Source organism: Lagopus muta, chromosome 6 (genome assembly GCF_023343835.1).
Source record: "Lagopus muta isolate bLagMut1 chromosome 6, bLagMut1 primary, whole genome shotgun sequence".
NCBI classification, from domain to species: Eukaryota; Metazoa; Chordata; class Aves; order Galliformes; family Phasianidae; genus Lagopus; species Lagopus muta.
Window position 1 is genome coordinate 59360752 of NC_064438.1, and position 6000 is coordinate 59366751.

A 6000-nucleotide genomic window follows, 5' to 3' on the forward strand; every position below is an offset into this window, starting at 1 on the left:
AAGAGTTGCACAAACAATTCAAAGCCAACACCTAGGAAACCATCTGAGTAACACTGCACCTCCCTGAGCATAAACAAAAGACGAGATTGGTGAGCCCAAGGAGTCCATTCCTGGACTCATGTAGGTTTTAGTAAGCCACAAAACTGGTAGTCCAGCTCAGCTTCAAACTCATACTAGATGCCTCAAATAGCCAGGATTTATTTCCACTGACTGCACTGCCATGATAAAACTGGTAAGTGCTCTTTCTGACAGAAGAAAAGCAAGTTAATATGCCATGGGAAGCTTCTTAGTAAGGTTTGTGACTGGAGGCCTAGCTGGCAAGCTCGGGTGTGCATTTTGATACAGTCTTAATGCATTTATTATGCATTTAAACAAATGCATAATCCCTTGAGTACAGTTTATATTTAGAAATGTAGATCTGAAAGGTGTTCGGGCACTGAGAGCATTCAGTTTCTGGTATGGTTCTTCCTGCAAAACTGAACCTGACTCCCAGACCTACAGAGAGGAATCGCTGCTCCATGTTTTGGAGCACAGCAGCTCTGCCCCACCAAGACAGATTTCAGCAGAACCACGCAGCAGTGGGCTGACACCAAGGGGAGACCCACACACAGCCCACAGCCCCAGGGGATGACTCCAAGCTAATGGAAGCAGGCAGAGGCCCCACCACACCACGAGGCACAACGGCCCCAGCAGCCCGGGGCACTGCGCTCCAGCATGGCTGCAGCCAGGATGCGTGCTGCCAGAACCAGCCCAGCCCTCCCAAGGGAGCAGCAGCCCTCAGACATATGGCTATCCCCAAAAGGCTCCAGTGGCCCAGGCAGGATCCAACCATCCCACTGCTTTGTTGTCCGGCGACCTTCACTTGAGAAGGACTGGATGTGCAGCATTCAGCCAAGGATTCTCAGAAGGAATGAGCGGACACCACCTTACTCTGGGGAATGTAAATGTGGATGGGAAAGATCAGTAACCAACAGCACGATGAGCAAGGCATACGTGTCCTGGGCTGCCCAGTTCCATGGGAGTCAGCCAGCGATCAGTCAGGGACAGCTCCAGCTAGAGGCTCCCAGCTTTCCCCTCCTCAGTTTGGGGGCTGGTCAGCTGATGTTCACACCTGCAGCTAAAGCCAACACACCCTCCTGTTCCAGATGCTCAATGCAATGAAAAGTGCCTTCCCTGGAGACATGACAGACCAGGCTAGAGAGAGAAGACAACGGCGCAGGAGAGGAAATACTGCTGCCCTGTATCGCAGAAGAAAATGACAGAGGGCAGTGGCAGTGGGCTGCAGACGCTGTGCCGATGCCAAGCCAGTGCCTGGCAAGGAGCAACACCAGAAGGGGCTCTGTGACAGCTTCTCGCCCGCCTCTGCCGGTGCTCCCCAGATGTGGCAGCACAGAACTGCTCCTCCGTGCAGCTGCCCTCCATGGCCCCTTCCTCAGCCGCGGCTGATCCCCGCAGTCAGGAGGTTTGTTTGTTCCCGACATCAACATGGCTGCAAGGTTTCGGCTGGCTCCTCAACAACTGCTGTGCTGTCTCCCCTAACGGGAGCCATCCACCAGAAAAAAAAATAAGGCTGACTGCGTCCTACATTTGCTTTCCCGCAGACTAGGAGCGCTCACTACACACGAGAAGGAGGGGAGGGGAAGGGACGGCACTGAATACAAATCCCGGGATCCCGGGGACAAGCGGCAGCCTCCCAGGGAAGAGGCGCAACGAGAGAGGCGCGTGCCGGGGCGAGGGCAGCAGGACGGCGCGGCGGACGAGAGCATCCCGCGGCGAGGGCAGGCGGGAGGAGGGAGCCGGGATCTGCAGCTCTCTGCGCCCAGTCCCTTCCCTGCGGAGGAGCTCAGCACCCCCCGCAGCCGGAGGAGCCGAGCCAGGCCCCACGGGGAGCGCCCGGGAGGGCTGCGGGCACGGCCCCGGCAGCACAGGGCTCGGGCTACACCTCGCAGCCCCGGCCCGGCCCGGCGGTGCCGGCGCTCCCCAGGCGGCGGCAGCACCGCGCCACGGCGCGGAGGGGGCGGCGGCCGCCGCGGCATCCGCGGCCCTGCAGCACCCCCAGCCGCGGGCGGCCGCCGGCGCCGTCCCGCGGGCAGCGATGGGAGCGCGGCCCGGCCCGGCCCGGCTTGGGGCGCCCACCCCGCCCGCGCCCCGCGCGGCTCCGCGGTCGCCGTCGCCCTCCCGGGAGGGGCGTCCCAGGCGCCGGCGGCGGCCCCGTCCCGACGCGGGGCGAACCCCGCACGGAGCCGGGCGGGACCCCGCCGCTGCCGCCCTCCCGCGCCCCTTCCCCCATGAATAAGTAACGGTGGCTGCAATGCGGCGGGAGCCGGGCACGGCCGCCGGCTCCGCGATTACCTGGTGCCTCTCGGGGAAAGACGGCGTCCGGAGCGCTTCCCCTGCGGCGGCGGCCGCGGCCGGGCTCCGGCGGGGCTTCAGACTCTCGCGGCAGGCAGGCTGGCCGCCTCTCTGCCCTGTGCCATCGCTCAGCAGCCGCATCCTAGAGCGGCTCCGCGGCGGCGGCTGCCGGCGGCCGGGGCGGGCAGGGCAGCCCGCGCGGACGGCCCCATGGAGCGCGGCGGCTGGGCTCCGGCTCCGGCGCGGGCAGCGGCAGCGCACATGCACACACGCACACACCGCGCCGGGCGGGCGGGAGGCGGGGGGACGGCGCGGGCGCGGGGCACGCAGCGGCGCAGCCCTCCGAGCCCGCTCGCATCGCCCCGCCGCGGGCAGCCCGCGCCGCTCCGCTCCGCGCCCGCCGACCTCGCGGTGGAGCCGAGCCAGGCGAATCCTCGCCGAGCGATGCTTCTCCGCGCCTCGCTGCGGAACGCCGCGCGCCGGGGCGGGGGGCGCGGAGCCTCCCCGGGGGGCAGCTACGGCGCGGCGGCCGCGCGGCGCGCAGGGGCAACGGGCGGCAGGGCCATGCGGCTCCGCGCCGCTCCGCGCCGGGCGCGCTCAGGCGGAGCAGCCGCGGCGCCGCGCGATGCGGTGGGGCAGGGCGGGGTGCTCGGCGCCGGCGGCCCGGCCCTTCGCTGCGCCCATCCTCCGCGCCGCGCGCTGCCGCCCGGCCCCGGCCCCCGCCAGCGGCGCCGCGCTGCAGCACGGAGGCGGCCGCCGCCTCCCCCGCGCCGCGCCGCCGCGCCGGGGCGGGCCGCGGGAGCCGGGCGCTCCCCGCCCCGCCGCACGCACGGCTGAGCCGCAGCCGCCCGACCGCGCGCAGACGTGCCGCGGGCCGGGCACCGCGCCGCCGGGCGGGGCAGCGCCGAGCGGGAGCCCGGACGGACGCGCTGCCGGCCGGCCGCTGCTCGGGTCGGGCTGCGGGAGGGGCGCGGGACCCCCGGCTCCGTCGGGCGGCGGTGCGGAGCGCCGCAGGAGGCGTGCGGGCTGCGCGACTGCGGGTGCGCGAGGAGCGCAGCGGAGAGGACTGCTGCAACCGCTCGGGAAGGCGTTTGGGTTTCGAGCGGCTTTTCCGGTGAGGGTACCGGCAGAAGCGGCTGCGGCGCCAGGAGGAGCGACGCGCGGATTCGAGGCGGCGTTGGAAGCCGAGCGCGGAGCGGAGCGGGCTCCTGCCGGCTCGGCCCCGGCCCCGACACGCGGCTGCGTGGAGGAGATGAGCCCGAGACGGAAATAAGAGGTTGGGTTGTCTCTGGGGTCAATAAATTCGGGAGACTTCAGGGTTTTAGAGGTTGTTACCTGTCTCCAGGGATCCTAACAGAGTGTGCATCTCTGACATTTTGAAACCTTTGTCCAGCTTTCTGAGAAAATGACAGCGATGTCAGAGCACGGTGTGCCGAGCACCGCGACAAACACTGCCTGCAGAGCCCAGGAGAGGAGCCGCTGTACGTCGCCAATCTGCAGCAACCCTGTGCCTGGAAGGAGGCCCTTCACCACTGGCCACGAACCCCGGCCCCTCGGCCGCCTTCCTGCAAGGACAGCAGTGGCTGCTGCTCGGCTGGCGCTATCCCTGCTTCCATGCTGCCTGCAGCCGGAGCAGCGCGGGGCCAGGATTGCTGTGTGGCATGTGGGGCACAGCCCGTCCTTGTGCTAGGGAAGCCAGGGTGGATGCAGCGCTTTCAGATACGTTGTGTCGGGCATTGTGCTGGGCACGCACGTGGGGGGAGCGCTGCTCCAGAAGAGGAGAGTGCAGTGTCACTCCTCACTCCTTGCTCCAGGAGACCTTCCTGCCTTGGGATCCGGCACCTGGGGTCAATGTGAGCGTGGAAAGGGAGTGCGGCTGTGCTCCCAAGGCCCATCTCTGTGCAGCCTGAGGACGCAGTTCTTGCAACCTCTAAGGGGAAAAGGAGCTCTGTTTCAAGATCTTCACTTCAGCTTGTGTCTGTGGCCCATCAAAGACTGCCCCTCCCAGAGCAGTGGCTGCCTCTGCCCTACCAGCAACCACTGCCTGGGGCTGGCAACCAGGCTTGGCATTCAGGGCAGCTCTCTATCTATCATTAAGCCCCAGCGTATGCTCCATGGATCAGGCTCAAGCTGTTATAGGGGCAGAGAGGCCCAAGTGCTGAAGGAAGAGAGTGACCGACTCCTCTGCTCTCCTAAGGGAAAGGCCATAGCAGAAAGTTGGCTTGGTGAGGGTTTTCTTGTACATCTCTAATTTTCAGTTCCGTCATTGCTCTCCTTTAGAACTGGAGGGAGTGTGTGCAGTGTTCCTCAGTCCCATGCCCAGCCCTGCTCAGCCTTAGCAGCATGCTCCCCGGAGGGAGCAAACAGACAGGAAGGCGCTCTGTGGTAATGCATCTGCAGTCTTGGCTGACCTCTGCCACATGAGACAGCCTCCTCGAGCCTCTCGTTCCCAGCATTTGCTGCCTTGGCACTCCGTTCTGGCCCAGGAGCAGCGGGACTGGCATGGGGGCAGTGCCAGCTGTGCACTGGTGCTAGGAAAGGAAGCAAACATTTGGGTATGACTTTCTTGGTGAGAAGAGAAGCTTGCTCTGAGTCAGACTCATACTGGAGGCTACCATCCAACACAAACACCAGGACTGGGTCAGACCCACGCTCTGAACTGCTCAGCCACTGTACCCCCACTCCCACCCTTCCCCACGAGCCTTTGAGGGAGCTTTGTCTTACCTCAACCTTCAGGAATAGGATGAACGCCTTCTTTCTGGAAGAGTGAACGGCTCCTTAGCCTATATTCTCCCTTCATAGGCATCATTTAAAAATTATTTCATAGAATCATAGAATGGCTTGAGTTGGAGGGAACCATTAAAAGTCAGTCATCCAGTCCACCTCCCCAGCAGAGCACAGGGACGCCCACAGCTGTGTCAGGAGCTCAGAGCCCATCCCTGACCTTGAGTGTCTGTCACTTTTTTGGCTGAAATAAACATGGGAGTGTTTTACACCAAATAATACACAGAGCTGCTTTGCTGAACATTCTGACCCTAACTTGGGTTAGATGTAGGGCACAGTGCTGGGGGCTGCAGCTGGGTGCTGTGCCCATCGTGCTGCCCAACTGCTTCCTGCACCCCAGAGCCACCACTCAGGCACAGTGGCTGTTTGTCCCTCATCGCTTCACACCATGACGCCACGCTGGCCTTGCAGCTGGAGAACGTGCCATCAGTTAGAAGAGCTGCCAAGCAGCTGGGCATGCAGGCACTTTTCTTGGGGAAAGAAAAGAGAGATACTTTCCTAAAGTGTTGTGTGCAAGCTTGAGGAAGTGACAAATTAGGAAGACATCGTTCTGGATTGAGCAAAATGCTTTAAATTGAAAACAAAACAAAACCACTTCGGAGCGCTAATTCAGTGTGCTGTGTACACACCCTAAAGGAGACCAGCAGCAGTGCAGGGTGGCAGTAACAGCAATGGATGGGCAGCTGCAAGGGTCTGAGACTTTAAAGCAAGAGGGAGCAAATGCTTCTTTTTATGAACGCGGCTCATCAAAAAGCGTTTGGGAACTGCGGTGTTTACTCGTCTTTACACGAAAGCTCAATGCCTCGGTGACGGAAATGGCAGCGCAGCGCTGCACGTTGCATGTCCTCCCCTGAGCTCCCGGGC

General features: G+C 63.1%; 1 protein-coding gene across 3 annotated transcripts in view; it reads right to left on the bottom strand.

Moving 5' to 3' along the window:
• LRFN5 (leucine rich repeat and fibronectin type III domain containing 5) overlaps nt 1–2531 on the bottom strand; it is a 45749-nt gene extending 43218 nt beyond the window's left edge. For all 3 annotated transcript variants that reach the window (XR_007377865.1, XM_048949361.1, XM_048949358.1), the window contains exon 1: nt 2353–2531. The gene's annotated coding sequence lies outside the window, so the exon portion shown is untranslated. The remainder of the gene's footprint in view (nt 1–2352) is intronic.
• Between the last annotated feature and the right edge of the window lie 3469 nt (nt 2532–6000).